This window comes from Pogoniulus pusillus, chromosome 4 (assembly GCF_015220805.1).
Source record: "Pogoniulus pusillus isolate bPogPus1 chromosome 4, bPogPus1.pri, whole genome shotgun sequence".
Lineage (NCBI taxonomy): Eukaryota > Metazoa > Chordata > Aves > Piciformes > Lybiidae > Pogoniulus > Pogoniulus pusillus.
Window position 1 is genome coordinate 35,852,867 of NC_087267.1, and position 20,800 is coordinate 35,873,666.

General features: G+C 39.6%; 1 protein-coding gene across 6 annotated transcripts in view; it reads right to left on the minus strand.

Annotated features, from left to right (window-relative positions):
- The window catches only part of CACNA2D1 (calcium voltage-gated channel auxiliary subunit alpha2delta 1), a 407,133-nt gene that overhangs the window by 132,493 nt on the left and 253,840 nt on the right, over nt 1-20,800 (minus strand). The gene's annotated exons all lie outside the window — the stretch shown is intronic.

Here is a 20,800-nt window from a genome sequence, read left to right on the forward strand (position 1 = left end):
AGACATAAAATGTTTGATATTAAAACTTTACATAACAACATAAGCAGTAATGACTTAAAAAAGGAAACTGAACTACTACAGAAAGTAATAACATCTCATGTAACTAATCCACAAAGTGGACTTAAAGAAACACACTCCATTCCTTCTTTATTCTCCATACTCTGTTCTTCGTATTGCATTATGTCTGTGCAATGACTGTCTGCTTACTTGCATAGCCAAAATTTCCTACAAATACTTTTTTTTCCTGCAATGTCACTCTAGTTGAAATTTCCAGTTACTGAAAAAAGAAATAAATGCAAGCTTGTAAAGTTGATGTGTACTAATTGCAATATGCAACTAGAATGACATCAAGGAAAGTAGGTCTATATCCTTTACAAAGTTAATAAAAAAAGCCCTTTCCAATTGTGCTACTTTCTTTGGTAAGACCTCAGCTGGAGTATTGTGTCCAGCTCTGGAGCCCTCAACACAGGAAGGACATGGAGCTGATGAAGTAAGTCCAGAGAAGAGCCATGACAATGATCAGGGGGGGTTGAAGCACCTCTGCTATGAGGGCAGGTTGAGGGAGCTAGGCTTGCTCATCCAGGAGAAGAGAAGGCTCCAGGCAGACCTAATAGCAGCCTTCCAGTACCTGAGCAAGGCTATAAGGAGTTGCAGACGGACTTGTTTCTGCTGCAGTGATGAGGAGCAATGGTTTGAAAGTAGAGAAGAGATTTAGACTGGATGTTAGGAACAAGTTCTTCAGCACGAAGGTGGAAATCTGGAACAGGTTGTCTAGTGAAGTGGTTGAGGGCCCAACCCTGGAGATATGCAAGGTGAGGCTTGACAAGGCTCTGAGCAACCTTATCTAGTGGAGGATGTCTCTGCTGACTGCAGAGGTGTCCGACTAGATGACCCTTGGGTGTCCTTTCCAACTCAAACTATTCTGTAATTCTACAGTATGGTATTGCACATGGGAAAGAAACTTCAATTTCTTTTGCAAATGAGCAAGTCAAGCTGAAATAAAACCAGTTCACATTTAAGACATCTGAGTAACATCACAGCACAACATTTGGTATGTAGGTCTAAGTCCTAGTCCTCTGCTACTGTGGAAAAAATAAAAACAAGGATAGATTTAAAGTTACTATTTGACAGCCCGTTTCCAAAGTGAAGTTGTTAAGAGGTAGTAGAGAAATGAAACCACAACATTAAATTGTATAGTCTTGTTTGTAAAGGTTAAGGAGAAAATTGCTAGAACCATGTGTTTTGCAGAAAGGTTTGTCTCATTGTCTTTTCAAGGTAATTTTAAGATAATATTGCTCTCACAAAAATAGTAGATTACTTTTCCAACTCTTCAGATTCCCTGCAAACAAGAAGCTTGTACTATATACCTGTCTCTTTGCAAGCAGATAACTATAAATATATATACATGTTTTAATCCAGGGAAAAAGTAGTAACTCCCTGAGGCACCATGAAAAGTATATTATCATTTTAGAATGGTTATTGTTTAATTGTCTGGTTTAGACCCTGTTGGATCTACTGGGTAATTAAGCATTATGTAAAGGCTTTCTAAATTTTACTTTGCTTCACACTTACTGCATGAAACCATTAGAAACTGTCATTTACTTAGATAAGAATTTTTTCTCACTGTAATTTTTTTTCTCCTGTTACCATTTCCACATGATGTAGAAAGTACTTGGCCAGAGGAAGCCTATGTCAATGGTGCCTAATGGCATTAAGACCACTGGAGCTTGGGACATTTATTTAAGGCACAACGGAGACAATAAAGTGAAACAATATAAACCAATGCATTACTGTGGCCTTGTGACCTGACTTAAAAGTGCTGCAGCCTCTGTTTCCAAATCTGGCAGTGCCTTTACCATCCTGGTCAGAGCACTGATACTCCTAGTCAGAAAAAATATTTAATCAGGAAAATTATATTTTATTGTTAATAATTTCTATAAATGCTTTTCTAAATTGCTGACTATGCACCTCATGAAAAAAAAAGCCTCTTCACATATGAAATGTGATACAAATTTCTAAAGAGAGTATTTCCCTCAGACTGTAAACTATGAATAATTAAGTAATGAATAAACTATCATAATGTAGATATATTAAACCACTGACTATATGTTTACAAGCACTGTTGTAAAAAGTGTCTGAGTAACATCACTCTAAGATGCATTGCTATGAGCCATATCACAGAATCATATATATACATGAATTGATATATATATATATCAATTGATATCACATATATATGAATTGATATTTTTACACAGACCTGTGCATATATAAAAAATATATCTAACATACATGCATATACCAAGAAAAGAGAAACTGAGGAGATCGTCTACAAATGGTAAATTAATTGAGCACTGAAATATTGAATGGAACTTATAATTTCTGCATTAGGCTATAAAGCAAGAAATAGTGCTCTTATTTGTAATATTTATTGAGAAATAATGCTTTATAGTTAAAGTCAAGAGATCTTATTTGTGTCCCACTTTAACTTTCCTCCTCCTTCTCCTCTATAATTTTCTCCCAAAGACAAATATAATACCTTAAAAATTCCAAGAACCTGCAGGAAGGGGGAAAAAAAAAAGGAAAAAAAAATAAAAAAACCTAACAAAACAAAGCAAAGAAACCTACACATGAAGCTAGAATTAAAACCAAAAATAATTATACGGAATTCAAGACCAACAATGAGAACAGAACATCCTAACAGAAGCAAAACAAAATACATCTGAGAAAAGGCTGCTAACAGCATGTAACATCTCTTCTGAGGTGCTGAAAAACATATCTTTCTGCACTCTAGAAATTCATAGCTAAGGGGCCTAAGTCTCATTCCTGAAATAAACTTTAATAGCACATATGTGAGGTTACACATCTATCACCTTACTCTTAATTCACTTTCTCACCGTGACAACGACAATTTGTGCTTGGCAGACATGCAGCTTTTATGTGTTGAGACGGATGAGTAAAGAGCTTATTGGATGGTCATTAAAATTGTTCCTGGAGCAATCTGTTATTTGTAAATCAGACTTGATCCCTTCATTCAGGATGTTTTGGTTGGTTGATTTTTGGTTTTTCTTTTTCATCTTATCTGCAAGTATACTTGATATAGAAAGCATCCACATTTGTATGAATTAATCCAGTAATTAATAAAGAAGAAGAAAAGGTGATGGGATTTTTTTTCTTTATAATTTATTTCTCCAAGTAATTTTTTCCATAGCTTATATTACTCTTTTGCTTATGCTAAAGAATGTACCCTGGACTTCAAAAGGCAAACTCTAAGTCAGTCTCCTACTTTTGTCTTTTTTATTTGTTCAATGCAGAATTTCAGGTAATGGGCAACTTCGAATAAGTGTGTTTCTAGATCATAGAATCAGTCAGGGTTGGAAGGAACCACAAGGATCATCTAGTTCCAACCCCCCCGACATGGGCAGGGACACCTTACCCTAGAGCAGGCTGCCCACAGCCTCATCCAGCCTGGCCTTATACTCCTCCAGGGATGGGGCCTCGACTGCCTCCCTGGGCAACCCATTCCAGGCTCTCACCACTCTCATGCTGAACAACTTCCTCCTCATGTCCAGTCTGAATCTCCCCATCTCCAGCTTTGCTCCATTTCCCCCAGTCCTGTCACTCCCTGATAGCCTAAAAAGTCCCTCCCCAGCTTTTTGTAGCCCCCCCCCCCCCCCCAGATACTGAAGGCCACAATAAGGTCATAGAATCATAGAATCAACCATGTTGGAAGAGACCTCCAACATCATCCAGTCCAACCTATCGCCCTCAGAGTGTCCTCTTCTCCAGACTGAACAGCCCCAACTCTTTCCATCTGTCCTCATAGGAGAGGTAGATCCCATTTTGAAGCTTACAGCAATGGATTTGAAATGTGCCAACCACAGAAAAGCAAGCAAAAAATGCTTAGAAGCAACAATAAAACTATTCTTCAAATGGTTCATACTGAAATATCATGATTTTCCATTTGCACACAAAAATCAATGCAGTCTTGCCATTGTTAGCTCGTAGTAGAGACAATGCCACCTGTCTGAGCAAGCTAATTTGACAAATAAGGATTTATACTGACTTCATAAATATAGTGAGAAATTAATTATTTTTAATTAAAATTGCATTATATTGAAATAAAAAAATGAGATGTTACAGCAACATCTGCTGAGATGCTGTACATCTTAGAAAGACTCGCCTTTGAGTTAAATTCTGTACAGAAAAGAGCTTCTGACTGATAACTGGAGAAAAATCTAGTTGGTGACAACTCCAATAAATTTATTTCCAATTCTGCTGCAAAGAAATCTTTGAAGACTGCTACTTCAGAGTGCTTCAGCTCCTACCTTTCTCTTGATATAGGTAAGATGGAAAAAAAAAACCCATCACACAATAGGAAACATGTATTTCCTGGCTAATTCCACTGAACTCCATCCATCTTTTCCTTCTTTTCCCCTAATTCCTTATGACACAAGGTTTAGGGGCCTTGACAAAGAACAGCTTCAATTTCCCTCTGCAAATGCAATCAATAAAAAATAGAGAGCACTACTATGCTCTCTTTAGAAGAGCTGCAACACACTTTGGGTGATTTATTCAATGTAAAGGCCCTGGCCAGCACACAACACAGAGTACAACTTTATTTGAAAAGCCTGAGAGCTATTTACTATATCTGAAAATATGTGAGCTACTGCTCCCTGATGTGGCAGCTACACATACGCAGGGGAGAACAGAAGGGAGCTTCTCAGCAGCTCATTAATCTTCTTTCTCCATGTGGAATGTATTACACTTCCATATCCTCTTTAACGAAGTTGACTCATTGATTTCTTTAAAGATAACAAGATTATTGTTATGAATGAAATATACATTTGCAATCAAATATTACACTATTCAAAAGCACACACAGAGGAACAATACATTTTCAAGTGCGTGCTTTTCATCTGTATGTGTGCAGACACAGAGGCTTCCATCTGTAGCCATGCTAGTCAGATATTACAGGTACTCTGCTGAGGGTATAAACTAGACTCTTTTAAGTCTACATTCCTTCCATCTTACATTAAATCACTGCCATTGGAAAATTGTACTGCCATTGGAAAGTTGTACTCCCATTTCATTTTACATTGGAATAGAAGAGTCTTTTTGATTATAAAGCAAATGTAGTTGGTTATTTGCAATGGCTTATATAGATGTGTGTATACAGGCACACACATACATTTTTTTCTCCATAATTCTCAAATACAGTATTTCAAAGAACTGTTCTGTTAGTAACTTGAACTTCAATCCCTCAGATTCACATGAATATTTCAAGCCATCTACCTCTTTCACACAAAGTTCAGCACAAGCAAGAGGCCAGGGAAATAGAAGGATTATAGTGACTCCAAACTGAACACTGTCTCCAAGGTAACTGGTCCTCGGAGTGGAATTAGAAAGCTGAATTTAGATACTTAGGCTTCACGCAGAAAACTGCAGGAAAGTGTCCAACACAAAACAGTTATACAAAACTCCCCTAATTTCACAGCTGATTAGAAACCAGTTACAAGACAGCACTAGGAAATTCTGAGAGCTAGGGAAACTGGGGAGTGTTTTACCCAACCTCTCTATAGAGGTTAAGCAAATAAACCTGAGCACATCATGAGACTTTGGTGTGTTTCTACAAATTACATGACTTAAATACAGTTTGTATGCATGGTCTAGGGTGTTAATCAAGTTTATTAGATTTTTATCAATCAAATGTACTACACTAGTTGCAAACATCCACCAGGTGATTTGAAACTCTGCTATTTATACATTATTTGACTACATAATTTGAAAGGTAAAGGATTACAAATGGGAAAAAAATATTACAAACTGAATAGATTCTGTTCATTTATATCAAAACAAGTATTTATGAATGCAAATGAAATGCCTCCTTCTCATTCAAAGCACAGGAGGAAAAAAAAAGATGTCTTAAAATTTAACATACAATAACTGCCACATTTTTTCCATCTTTTCCAGCTAGATAGGTCATTACTTTGATGCTCTGCTGGATCTTGTATATATAACTCAGTTACAAAATCTCGTTTTGACAGTAGAATCATAGAATCAACCAGGTTGGAAGAGACCTCCAAGATCATCCAGTCCAACCTAGCACCCAGACCTATCCAATCAACTAGACCATGGCACCAAGTGCCTCATCCAGGCTTTGCTTGAACACCTCCAGGGATGGTGACTCCACCACCTCCCTGGGCAGCCCATTCCAATGCCAATCACTCTCTCTGGCAAGAACTTCCTCTTACCATCCAGCCTATACCTACCCCGGCACAACTGGAGACTGTGTCCCCTTGTTCTGTTGCTGATTGCCTGGGAGAAGAGGCCAACCCCCACCTGGCTACAATGTCCCTTCAGGTAGTTGCAGACAGAAATGAGGTCACCCCTGAGCCTCCTTTTCTCCAGGCTAAACAACGCCAGCTCCCTTGGCCTCTCCTCATAGGGTTTGTGTTCCAGGCCCTTCACCAGCTTTGTTGCCCTTCTCAGGACACATTCCAGCACCTCAACATCTCTCTTGAATTTGTATCTGGACCAGTTACTGGATAATCAGAACTATTTTGGTAATACACATTTAGAGGTGCATAAAAAGCATTAAAATACAGTTTTTACCATATGGGACAATAATGACCTAATCTCAAAATCTATGATTGCTGAAACAAACTATGCAAAGTAGAAATTTCACACTCTTAATTAAAAGCATACATGATTAAATGTCATGTACTTGTTTCTTTAAACGAACAACCTCTCCACTCCCCATTATTCTACCAATAATTCTCTGAAGTCACTGGATCCTAGAGTAGTGTTGTGCCTATGTCAAATCAAGTAAATTAATTGGCAATGCAACACCCTATCTGCTGACTGGCTTAGCTGCCACATGCTGATAGCTAGAGGAGAACAGTAAAAGCTCATTAAAAGAAGAAACACGCAGAAGTAGATGAGAATAAAAATGTCAAGAAGAGAAGATGGACTTAAGCTTCTATTATATATCAGCTAAAAAGAGTTAATACGATGCAGAGTCATAGACTTTTCAATATACACTCATAACCTTATTGCTGTCTACAACTACCTGAGGGGTGGTTGTGGCCAGGAGGAGGTTGCTCTCTTCTCTCAGGGGGCCAGCACCAGAACGAGAGGACACAGCCTCAGGCTGTGCCAGGGGAGATTTAGGCTGGAGGTGAGGAGAAAGTTCTTCACTGAGAGAGTCATTGGACACCGGAATGGGCTGCCCGGGGAGGTGGTGGAGTCGCCGTCCCTGGAGCTGTTCAAGGCAAGGTTGGATGTGGCACTTGGTGCCATGGTCTAGCCTTGAGCTCTGTGGTAAAGGGTTGGACTTGATGATCTGTGAGGTCTCTTCCAACCCTGATGATACTGTGATACTGTGATAACTTGGTGCCATGGTCTAGCCTTGAGCTCTATGGTAAAGGGTTGGACTTGATGATCTGTGAGGTCTCTTCCAACCCTGATGATACTGTGTGACAATTTCTGAGTAAGTTATTTAGCTCTTCAAAACATAAAAGACATCCATATTATGCACTACAACCTATTGCCATCACACTATTTGTGGATGTTACAAGCCAGGAATGAATGCTGTTTTCTGCCTTGTTTCCTCCAATATCAAAGCACGACAACATGCGTTCTAGAGCAGAGTAACACCCGCTGTAATCAGGCACACAGCATTCTTTTTCTCAGAAGATGGTTAGAATTAGAAATATCTGAAAGATTCCACTGATCAGAGTGGTTCCAGAGAACTGTCAGATTTTGTAGAGCTATGCACAGTGCAAGAACCTAAGTACAATGAAAAACTGAATGAATTTACTAATATAGTTACAGCTGCACCTGATTTTTTTTTTTTTTTGCCATTTCTTCTTTGTTTCCACAGGTGATTTCAAAGTAAACCTTCTAGTTGGAAATGATTTCTTCTTTGAAGAAACCCAACAGATTAATTACTATTTCAAAATGAAGGTGTTGTATTTTTATGGAAATATCACAGATTAAATATCAACAAAACACCGCTTTAAAAACTAATGATGACTAACACAGATTAACTCTGTTTTTCCTCTAAGCTTGTTTTTTTGGGAGTGTTTTTTTTGTGGGGGAAGGTGGGTTGGGTTTTTTTTGGTCTGTTTCTTGTTGATTTTTGTTTGTTTGTTAGCATTTCAAAAGATATCATAGTGACACCCAAATTAAACTAGGTATAGAGATATGCTTGATCTTTAATGAGGACTTCTCTCTATAGAAAAAGTAATAATATTCAAAAAAGGTGTTAATAAAACCAATCAAAAGACTGTCTGGAAATGGTCTTTTGGAATAATTTCTTAAACTTCAATAACTTTTTAGAAACTAGAGCATTTTAAAAGTTCAGTAAATCCTAAATGGTAGCTGGGTTAAGTGAGAAGAAAAGGAACTTGAAACAGACCATTTAATGCGAAAATGTTTAAGCTCCTACCTCCTGCTTTTTACAACTTTGCAACTATTTTGGCAATTCCCACTAAAATTTATATTAGTTGTTGTCGTGGAGGGTCTGCGGGCCTGAAAGCAGGCTTATTTATGCCTGCTCTGCCTGGACATGTCTCTGCCTGCACCAGGGGTAAATCAGAACAAAGGGACACCTGATTGTGTAAGTCCCCACGCCCAGCTCGGGCCTGCCTGGTGCTGGGCCCATGTGATTCCCACACCTGGAGTCCAGGCCTGTGGGCTTTACCCAGTGTGGCAGGGTTGGGCTGACTGCCAACCTGATGGGTCATTCGAGTGGCCAAGGAGGCCATTAACTCTCGGCCCACAGTTGATAAATAGGGGTGCACAGGCTCACGTGCAGCCTTCCCCACATTACTTGAAGCTCTGCCACATGCTTGCTTGCCTGCCTGATTCCTTGCAGCTTTATGTCTGCCTGTGTATGAGTGCCTGGCATGCATATTGCCGCAGGTTGCCAGGAGCAGACCCACTTGTCTGTATTTGATCGGCCTGAGGAGCAAGCGTTGGACCCGTGCTCAGACTGCACCTGGAGATCCTGCCTGCGTATCCCTGGAGACAGCAGCCAGCAGAATCCAGCAGCAGTAAGGCCCGAGACTTCCATTTCCCCTGACACCAGAGGATTCCAGCCTAGAAGTCCACAGGCAGAGATCCTGAAGAACTGGACACTTGCAATAGGCTGATGCAGCCCCGGAGGGTGATTAGTAATTGTGGCCGTTTGAGCTGATCCTCTAGCTCAGACACAGGGCAGAGATGAACATTCCAGGAATAGGCCACATAAATGGCAACAATAGATAAATTAATATAATTTCATTGGAGCATCAAGAACTTTATGTCTAGAAGCACAGCTTGTTCTGCCCCTTTCTCCCGCTGGCTTCTGCTGCTGCAGCTTCGCCTGTTGTCCCCCAGCTGCTGTTTTGGCTACTGCTGCTTCTGCTGCTTCGCCGACGCCTGACCCCTCCCCCATCACCCTTAAGGTTATTGTATTTTTTTTTTCCTTCCTTCCTTCCTTCTCTAGTTATTATTTCTCTTTACATTGTTATACTGTAAGAAAATACAATTTCATCTTTCCCTGACTTTCAAAAAAGGGGGGTCTGTGTTGTGAATTTCTTGCTGGGGAAGGGATCAGCCCAAACCCAGGACAATAATTGATATGAATTGTGAGTAGATGCCTCTGTAATTTCTATTACCTCTGCCATAAAGCAGAGAGCAGCTTTCAGCTCAGCTTTGCTGGGCAAACAGTATAAGTCCTCAGGCGGCACTGAGCCACGGGGAAACTCTCTCTCTCTGTTAATAGTTTGAATGTTTAATAGTTATGAATAAGTTTCTGTAGATATAGATCCTAGAATGTCTTCATAATCATATAAAGACCCCTGCAATACTAAAGTTCAGTGGTTGGGGGTGGCGAGACTTGAAATATTAGAAGTTAATAAATACTTATTTTTATAAATATCCTCTCACATTAATTAATTTCTCCCCTCCGCCAAATCGGTGTAGGCACTGAGAAACCCCACTCGTGACAGTTGTACACTAAAAATTCAATTAATTTGAAAATGGATACCATCAGATATTCATTTGATGTAGATCACCCACTAATAATTATTTTCAATCTGTCTTATAACATATATTAACCATCAACTGTAATTCTCTCTCCAGCCAAGATAAATTGGAAAGCAACAATGTAGATACAGTCACACAAGCAAATAAAGATTGGTTGACACGTAATCTGGCATAATAGGTGTTTGTTTTATCTGTTATGCCAAAGAAAGTAATTGCAATAGGACAAAGTGCTGAAAATGGCCACCAAGATACCTGGCAAAGAAAATCAGTCTTCTGGAAGGAGACAGAGTTTGAGTAATACAAGCTAGAAAAGTGAGACAGTCATAAAGGAAATGTCCTGAAAACAGTCCTGAAAAGGGTATAGAATCACAGAATCATAAAATGGTTTGGGTTGGAAGAAGCCTCCAAAGGTCATCTAGTCCAAGCCTCCTGCACTCAGCAGGAACATCCTCCACCAGATCACCTTGCTCAGAGCTTTGGCAAGCTTCACCTTGAATGTCTCCAGGGATGGGGCCTCGACTAACAACTTGGGCAACCTACGCCACTGTTCCAGCACCACCATGATACAGAACTTGTTCCTAACACCCAATCTAAATTTCACAGTATCACAGTTTCATCAGGGTTGGAAGAGACCTCACAGATCATCAAGTCCAACCCTTTACCACAGAGCTCAAGGCTAGACCATGGCACCAAGTGCCACGTTCAATCCTGCCTTGAACAGCCCCAGGGATGGCGACTCCACCACCTCCCTGGGCAGCCCATTCCAGTGTCCAATGACTCTCTCAGTGAAGAACTTTCTCCTCACCTCCAGCCTAAATCTCCCCTGGCGCAGCCTGAGGCTGTGTCCTCTTGTTCTGGCGCTGGCCATCTGAGAGAAGAGAGCAACCTCCTCCTGGCCACAACCACCCCTCAGGTAGTTGTAGACAGCAATAAGGTCACCCCTGAGTCTCCTCTTCTCCAGGCTAAACAATCCCAGCTCCCTCAGCCTCTCCTCTGTTCTCTAATCTCACACCATTGCCCTTCATGCTGTCACTGCAGGCGTTCAGGAACAGTCACTGTGCAACCTTCTTTGATTTGCCTTATATATGCATAAGGATGGCACTGGCACAATGACAAATGCATATAAAGTACTTCAGAAAGAACAGAGCAGGCAATTAGGAGGTGTCTTTTAGGGTAGAAAGTCTTAAAATGGTCTTCTGCTAGGAGACACAAGCAAGGAGCCTAGATTTTTTCAGCTGGGACTCAATAAGCTGATTAAAGGAATGACACAGACTATCTAGATTAAGAATTGGATTTGTCAAGCAAAAAGCTACCTTATTCTGATATATCACCCAGGGATACAAACAAAGAAAATGTCCTTTTAGAAGCTGACTTGTAGTAACCACAAACATTCTGCAGACATGGCAGCACAAAAATTTAAGTAAAATCACCTTTCCTGTTCCTTTTTAATTCATTAATATCAAATGTTTTCAAATAAATGCTGGATTTTTTTTTTTTTACTACATTGAGGTATACATCTCTGCATAATACATGCATAGATATGTTCCATATATATATATTAATATATAGATTAAATATATATTTAATTAATAATTATATTTTCTAAAAGAATTCTAGGTATTAAGTAGATTATCTAAGGAGCATGTATATATATATATCATAGACAACATTTTTTCTGAGGTTTAGGGCATTTTAATGCATATTAAAATAACAGAGTGGATTTGGCTAATGGATTCTAATGTAATCCCCATATAAATGAAATATTAATGAATAGCAGGATGGTTTAATCTACCTAAAGGTATCTCTGGCAACAGAAAACCAAGACACATCTAGTGTGAAGGGAATAAAATGCACAAGTGGGAAACGTGAGCGAAATGATGATGAGGCAAGGTCTGTCTCATCAGCCTGAGCTGGTACAGATGGGACAGCTCTTGCTCCTTGTCAATATTGGAACCGTCTTATGAATGAGCTCTGCAGACTGAAAATAATGAAGTTATCACAACCTTCCTTTTTGTTGTTTTTTTTTGGTTGATTTTCCTTTTGGCCAAAGGTTGTGCCAAAGAAGATGAAGTCCCTTCTCTCCAATTTATGAAACACCTGTCCCACGTGTAACTGCATCATGCCTTCTCAGAACCAGAACATAAAACTAAAGCAGAAATTGTCATTCTATATCCTGGTATCATCACAGGCATTATACTTCCAATGTTAATTAAGTTTGGTTTGGTGTTTTTTTCCAAGGTTATGTGGAGAGAATATAAATAAAACTCTTATCTTTTAAGGAACAATGGCTATAGGGTACTAGAAAGGTGGAAATTCAAAGGTTTCTCCCTGTATAAACATAGCTTTTCCTCTCTCGAGACACTGCTATTTCCTGCTGTAAACAAAGTCTTTACCTGTACCTTTACAAGAGGAAAACATATTTTTATTTCATCTATAGTATTCAGTTAATGAGGAACAGCACAGACTTCTATTCCTGTTCTTCCAAGATGCTAAGCCAAATTCGACTCCTGGGAGTGAATCCTGGCCTCCCTGCAGCTAATTACAAAATTCCCATTCTGCACAGGGAATTGATTTCATCCTTCATCTTCGGAAAGCTTTAACTCTGCAGTGTTCAGCTGCTTTCTCTGAATTCAGTATTTTGTCAACCATAATAAGCAGATCGTGGAATTAGGAGCCACGACTTACTACTTTAGAGATTTTAAGCAAACAAGAGAAAAAAAAAATCACTCTTGCAAATCACTTCATAAGAGTCCAAATGCCTTTGAAATAAAAGAATCAAAAGGATATTTGGGCATGTAGCAAAATTAAGCTGCCTTGTAGGTTTTTCAGTATGCTTTTCATGTCATGAGTACTCTCTTAGCATTCACCTAAATTTTCTGTATGAACTGTTTTATTGACTTGGTATAGCAGTTCTTCATTCTACAATGTACAAACAGAAAAACGTTTTATAATCATGTGCTTGCTGAAGGTCTCCTTGTTTCTAAATGACTTTGTGGTTATGTAAAACCATAGAAGATGTAATGTTGCATAAAACTGGAATGGGGTGAAAAAGGAAATCTTATTGCCCTGTTGTTTAAAAAGAAGTTTTATTGCCTCATATATACCTAGCCTAATGCTTTAAACTGTGCTAAACTTTAGCTGCTTCAGTTTCCTACATTTAACTAAAGGGCCATAATCCTTCCTCAATGAATAAATATTGCATAAATAGAGCTTTTAAAATTAGAGAAGTTGCTGAGTTTGAGAGTTTCTAAGGGCTTCTATGTAGATCATTCCCCAAAATAGGAAGAGACCAGTATATTAAAGAAATATAGAAACAGATGGAACAACTGCTATGGAGTGTAAAAAAAAAAAGGCATCAGGAACCAAATTGGTTTAGAATACATAAAAAAGCCCTCTGAGGTCATACTGGATGCTAAACAGTTACTTTTGACTACAATCAGGAAGCAAGGATTGAGAGTACTGTATTTCCTAGGACAATGAGGAGGATATAAAACTATGACTCTGGATTTTAAATAAAGTTTTAAGAAGGAATCATATGACATAGTGAAATACAACATTCATCTCTATTACAGGCACTTCTACACATATTTAACTTTCATATTTTGTAAATGAAAGAAGTAAACCCAAATGCTAGGAGCTTAGTACAGCTAAATTCCATTGTGTTCTGGGTTGCTTTTTTAGCATATCATGTTTGAAAAAATAACTATGAGACAAAAGAACACTTATCATAGAATCACTAAGGCTGGAAAAGGCCATTAGGATCACTGAGTCCAACCATAACACAACTACTATGACCACTAAACCATATCCTGAAGCACCATACCTACATGCTTCCTGAACACCCCCAAGGATGGCTACTCCACCATCTCCCCAGGCAGCCTGTTCCAACAGCTCACCATGCTCTCAGTAAAGTTTTTCCTAAAGTCAAATCTAAACTTCCTCTGGCACAACTTAAACTCATTTCTTCTTGTCCTGTTGCTGGTTACTTGGGAGAGGAGAACAACACCAGCCTCACTCCAACCTCCGTTCAGGGAACTGTAGAGAACAGTAAGCTCTCCCCTTAGCCTTCTCTTCTCCAGTCTAAACAACCCCTGCTCCCTCACCTGCTCCTGCTATGCCAAGCTCTACAACAACCTCAAGAGCCTTGTTGCACTTCTTTGTACATGCTCCAAGACCTCAATGTCTTTCCCATACTGTGGCACCCGGAACTGAACACAGCACTCAAACTGTAACTTCACCAGGGCTGAGTACATGGGCACCATCGCTGCTCTATCATTAGTGAGAAACTCATTACTTGTCTTTTTAAGAGCATCCTGGTTTCTGTGGTTTCACCCGTACCAGCCAGCAGCTAAGTACAATGTAAGCAGGCTTGTGTATTGAAACAATGAGTGCCGAGGATGAGACATTTCTGTTACACAGCATTTGGAAATTCCATTTTCTGCTACATCTGTTCTGTGCTGTAGCTGAAATACCTATTAACAGTTGATGTGGGCCATGTGCACTGTGAGAGGGCACCTTCTGGTATAGCTGCATCAGGAGGAAATCCAGCTGCCACTCTCTGAAAAGGCTCAGCAATGTCAAGTGCTGTAACTTGGACCAAACAACCTTAACTTCCAAAGGACATTTCTTATCTCAATGGAAATACTAACTTAGAGACAGCTTTCATGAAACAATAATGAAGGGCCAAAGAAATTAGGTAGCTGAGTAACTTGCTTTTTGTGACAAAGAAGTTCACAGTCAACAGGCAAAGATTTGCTTAATGTGCAAGAGGATCACTCTGTCTTGAGCACATCACCTTGCAATTTTTATCACTTTAGTAATCTGTGCATCCAGCTATATCTGTATCTTCCATTATAAGTAAAAGGAGAGGATACTCAGCCTTACCTAACTAGATACGCCTGAGCATGATACAAGCAAGGGTCTGCACAGGGACCAGAGCCATTCAATATCTTCAACATTGATACCAATAGGCAGATTGAGGAACTCTCAGCAAGTTTGCAGATGATACTAAGCTGAGTGGTGTGGTTGATAAGTCTGAAGGATAGGATAGCTGCCACCCAGAGGGACCTGGACAGGCTGGAGACGCGGACTGAAGAGAATCTCATGATGTTCAATAACACAAAGTTCCAGGTCCTGCACTTAGGCCAGGGCAATGCTAGATATCATTCCAGGCTGGGGGATGATGAAATTGAGAGTCCTATGAAAAAAGACTTGGTGGTGCTGATGGATGAGAAACTGGACATGAGCAAAGTGTGTGCTTGCAGCCCAGAAAGGCAATGGTATCCTAAACAACAGACTCCTGCAAACTTACTTCAGGGACAGCATTTAAAGAAACATTTTAGCACTAACCAAAGGCAACTTCTTTTTCTTATAGAATGGGACTTCAGGTGTATGACTTAGAATACATTATAGGGTATCCCTCCCTTGCCCCCCTTCTTGACAGTTTATGCCTGTCAAATGTATTCAGTTCACGAACACAAGGAGCCAAAAATCCAGACAAAATATCCATCAGAAGACTATCCCTTTAAGGCAAAGCTGTAGCTATGTCAGTTGTCATAATTAATTAGTTGTTTATTAATGTATTACGATTTCATTTTACTAAGTACAATCTAGTCACATAAGCAGGAATCCTTCAAGCCTTGGAAATTTTAAAATGAGCATTAAGACCTAATGTATTAAGACAAACAAGGGCTTTAAGGATGAACCACAACATCAGTGGCAGCAGAACAATAGAGGCTATTGCAGGGCTCTGCCATACTCTTCAATTATCTATTGGTCTTCCTGGCTTCTGAAAAACAACTGCTTGATGTACCTCTGCCTCTGACCTCTCATTCCCTGCTGTCTGTGGCAGAAAGGTCAGACCAAATAAAGGAAAAATTTATAAATGGAAGGAAATTTTAATGACTGTAAATGCAAGAATGAAATGAAAAATGTCGTAAGAACCCACTTGCTGCAGAAATGGAGATACTTAATGATGAATACCTGAAAATAGTTTCCACACAAGCATCTTGTGAGATACCAAAAACTGATGAGGGCCAGGAGGATGGAGCCAGCCTCTTTTCAGTGATGCCCAGTGACAGAATAGAGGGCAATGCGTGGAAGTTGAGGCACAGGAGGTTCCATGTGAACCTGAGGAGGGATTTTTTCACTGTGATGGTGACAGAACACTGGAACCAGCTGCCCAGGAAGGTTGTGGAGTCTCCCTCTCTGGAGATATTCGAGAACTGTCTGGATGTGTTTCAGTGTGATCTGCTCTAAGTGATCCTGCTCTGGCAGAGGGGCTGGACCAGATGGTTTCTCGAGGGTCCTTCCAGCCCCTGACATTCTGTGACTCTATGATTCTATACACACTTATACTTCTAACATACATACACATTTAATACATTTATGTAAAATAAGTGAATAATTAGTCCAATCTATGATTGAGACAAAAAATACAGTTGTCAGAGAGGGCTAAGAAGCTAAGGTGCATATTACTTCAGTCCTACTCTATGCTTCCTGTAGCTATTTCAGCAATTTATATTTTGCTCATGATCTTGATTCATCTGCTTAGAGCTGTCAGTATTCGTACCTAGCAAGATGCTCTTAGGCTAAAATACATGTGAAAAAGAAAAAAAGAAAGCTAACAAAAACTGAAACCAAGTGAAAAGAAATCCTTTCTGAAAAACAAAACAAAACAAACCCCAAAACAAATAAACAAACAAAAAAAAAAACTCAATAAAAAAATATAGCAGAGCCTACTATTACATTTCTAAGAATTCCCTGGGTCTGAAACTAGGAAATAATTCACTATTTCTTCCAGTAACAATATTTGATGGCTTAATCAACATTGCATTACCCTAAATATTCCAAATAATGCACTGCTCAGCAAATTTTCCAAGTAAAAACTAAAACAGCAAATGGATCAGCAACATATAGATACATATTTACTGGTGAGAGAAGTCTCACTAATATCAGTGCTTACGTGTATGATAAACAGGGTTTTTTCCCACTCCAAAGCAGCTTGTAAAGCTGAAGAGCAATAGTATCAGGCACTATATCAGCATCCATTACATTGTCAGATTTTAATTACTATTATTTAGCTCTGCAGAGTCTAATAGAAACACAGAGCAATGCTCTCATGAAGGAACTCTGCATGGCTCCTTAGACCACTGTGCAATGACAATGGTCACCAGCCTCACTGTTCAGTTCAGTGACTTTACGATGTTCTTAACCTCTGAAATTAAATACACAAGCAATACTTCTGTCTTTGGAAAGTTTAACTATAAGGATGCATAATAAATGCTAATGCATCAGTCGTGAAAGATCATAAATGAAACAACTTATCTGAGCAAGCAGCAAAGAAATCAGTGCTATTACAATTTTAATCTTAAGAGACAAAAGATGAATTTAGCTCAGTAACAATCAGAGAAGGTTCAACAGTGCTTACTGCATTACCATTTCTTTCTCTTATCTTTAGCTTTGTTTGCACGTATTTATGACATTTAAGGTATTTTTCAGTAGTCAGTGCTAGTGGCAGGAAGTCCAACCAACCTTCAGAAAGGAAAGCTTGAAACAGCAGCAGCAAATAAATTACTATCAGTGTCATAAAGTACAACTGATCAACATCTGAAAAAAAGCCGTATCACAACAGCTCCAAAAACCCTGAACAAGAGTCGCTCTCCAAGCACACAACCATGCCCTAAGAGGCAATTTATAGAGCAACCTTACAAAAACCTATGGAGGGGGAATATTGGGAAAGAGGAAAGACTAACTTTTAGTCAAGATTGCTTTGTGCCTTTAATAATACAAAACATCTTGGATTTCTTCATCTGCTGAAACACAAGGTGTAGAACGTTTTCTCATGTGTGTAACTCTCTCTGTTCAGTACTACCAAACAGTGTAGGCTTGCAAGACATGAGACTGAATTGCTGTTGCGGAGGGGAAATGAACTGATGTGAGATGACATTTTCCAAAATGAATATTGTTTATTAATTTTGCTATTCAGAACTCTTGCCACCCCTGACCACTAATTTTAATAATATTTCGGTTCTTACACGGTCATGGAAACATTCTGTGGATAAGATCTACGTCTAATGTAACCAGCAAAATAGATAAACATTAATTGAACTGGAAGAGACTATTCCCGTGGTCAAATTCCACTTGCCCAGTAGATGGGCTCAAGCTCTTTCTGCTCTATAGCAGAAGGCAGTAGAGAATTACAAAGAGGTGTTTGAGCATTTACTCACAGATTATTGTTGTTAGAGTCACAGGGGCTAGCCACAGTCCAGACAGTGCCCAAATGCTTTCAGGGGACTCTGTCTTGTTGGACGTTGAGGCTTGAATCTTCCCAGCTTCTGGGGACAGGACGCAGACAATCTCTGACCTTGTCTCCTGGCTTCCTCTGGACGATCTGTCTATATGTCCAGGGATTCTAGGCAGGATCTTCAGGTGCAGAGGCAGCATGTGTGCAGTCTCAGCACGATGTCACACTGGCCACACAGGCCAATTGTGTGCAGCCATCCAGGGGCTGCTCCTGGAAACTTGCAGCAGTGGAGTTTAGCAGGCAAGCAACAAGGCAGTGTGCAATAGCAGCAGGGTTGGGCACAGCAGAGAGAGCACAGCAAAGAGCAGGGAAGCAAAGCAGGTTGTTCACCCGCGTATCTCCTTTTATCAGAGTGTGGGCTGAGATTAATTGCTCTTTGGACACAGAGTAGCCAACCAGGATGGCAGTTATCCAGACCATACCATATTAGGCAAAGCCACAGGCTCACTTTTCCCTAATTTGGGAAAAGCACAGGCCTTGCACTAGGCAGGCACAAGCTAAGTGTATGTACCTTACACCACAGGACCCTGGGCAGGCCAGACTCAGTGGCTCCAGGTCCTTTTGTGTCTGCTTCCCACACTTGCCTCTCTGGTGGAGCAGAAAAACATGCCCAGGCAAGGCAGGACATGTATAAGCCTATTTTGGGCCTATCAGGCCTACCACAACAATTGCTTACACAAAAAAACAACTGAAAGAACTGTCTAGGAGAGATTTTTAACTGTAAAGCTATGCCTCAGCCCTTGGAGATACTCAAACCCTACATGGAGAGGCTTTTAAGCAACCTGCTGTAGTAGACTCCACCACACATAGACAAGGGCCAGATTTTGAGTTTAGTCCAGAACTTGTTTAATTTGGTGGCTGGAGCTCTCTGAAGTAAAGCACACACAAAAAAGGGGCATGCCACTGAAAATATACAATGTAGAGATTATGAATTTGGAGCTATCCCTTCCAAAGATGCAAGTAATATCTTTTAAAAGTCTGTACCAATACACTCTCTATACTTTCCTAGCACCTTGTTGTGACTTGCAATAATTTGCAAAGGCTGTTGAAGAGAGTAAGTAAAAGAACTAAGCATGATTTTGGAGTGACCAAATAGCAGCTTATCTCAGTAAAGCAATTTAAAACAATTAAAAGCATAATAATTAGAGAAGCAAGTACACTACAGTAACATTATCCTTTATATTTATACTTCATACTCATTCTCACATGCCCTGATCTTTTTGATGTAATGATCTGTATTTTGCCATTGCACACATTTCCATATTAAATGTATTCTTGCAAGAATCTTCAGGGGTTTTGGTCAGCCTGCATTGCATTTGTTTTTGTATCGATCACACTCAAGCAGACGTCTTTCACTTGTCAGATTCTATTCCTCCCTATTTCAGATTCCTCTTACTCAGACAAAGGGCTTTCGCTTCTCTTGTCAGCTTCGATTGAATTTTTTGTATTGATCTTTTCAAACAGCTTTATACTTCCTTATCATCTTCATAGGGATCATGTTCATTTTTATATTGAAGTCATCATTTTGACACTCCATTGTCTTTCTCCTCATTAGAGAATTTCTAGCGTGGAAAGCATTTGAAAATCTTGATTTCACCATAGTCATTAACAGCTCAGAAAGAAAATCCCAGAACCCAGTGGTGACTTGAGTCAATGTCTTTATGGTTTTAAATTCACAGTACTCTTGAATGATATCCTTCTATCTTTTCACTAAACATTGTCCATTCTTCAAATTATCCCACTGATTTTTGCTGAGTAGAAATAACCTAAACCTTCATGGTCATGCAACCTTGTCTCACAAACACATAGATACATGCACACATACAAAGCCACACATCTGTTTTATAGTGCAAGTAGGCCATCTGACATTTTTTATTTAGTTATCAAACTCTTATTATGAAAATCTTTAGAAAAGCGAAGCTTCCCATCATGGCCAGAAATGATTTCTCCAGAAATAACTACCTAATAAACAACAAATACTTCATTTCTGTGATTTCACCTCCAAACAACTTCACTCCTATTAAGCTGAGTGAAACATTTTCCTCTTGTGCCCTGAACATGATGACTATCATCAGCTCACAAATCCAACCACTAAAACAGTCTGTTCATACACATGCATTATCGCAACTCCACTTCAGGGTAAAACAGACAAAAATATGTTCTGACTAGCAGTTCATCCTCATTATCTATATAAACTGAAGACTGCAGTGATAGAAAGTAGCCCTACCATAAAAGACTTGGGAGTTCTGGAGGAAGAATCATAGAATCATAGAATCAACCAAGTTGGAAGAGACCTCCAAGATCATCCAGTCCAACCTAGTACCCAGACCTATCCAATCAACTAGACCATGGCACTAAGTGCCTCATCCAGTCTTTTCTTGAACACCTCCAGGGATGGTGCCTCCACCACCTCCCTGGGCAGCCCATTCCAATGGCAAATCACTCTCTCTGGGAAGAACT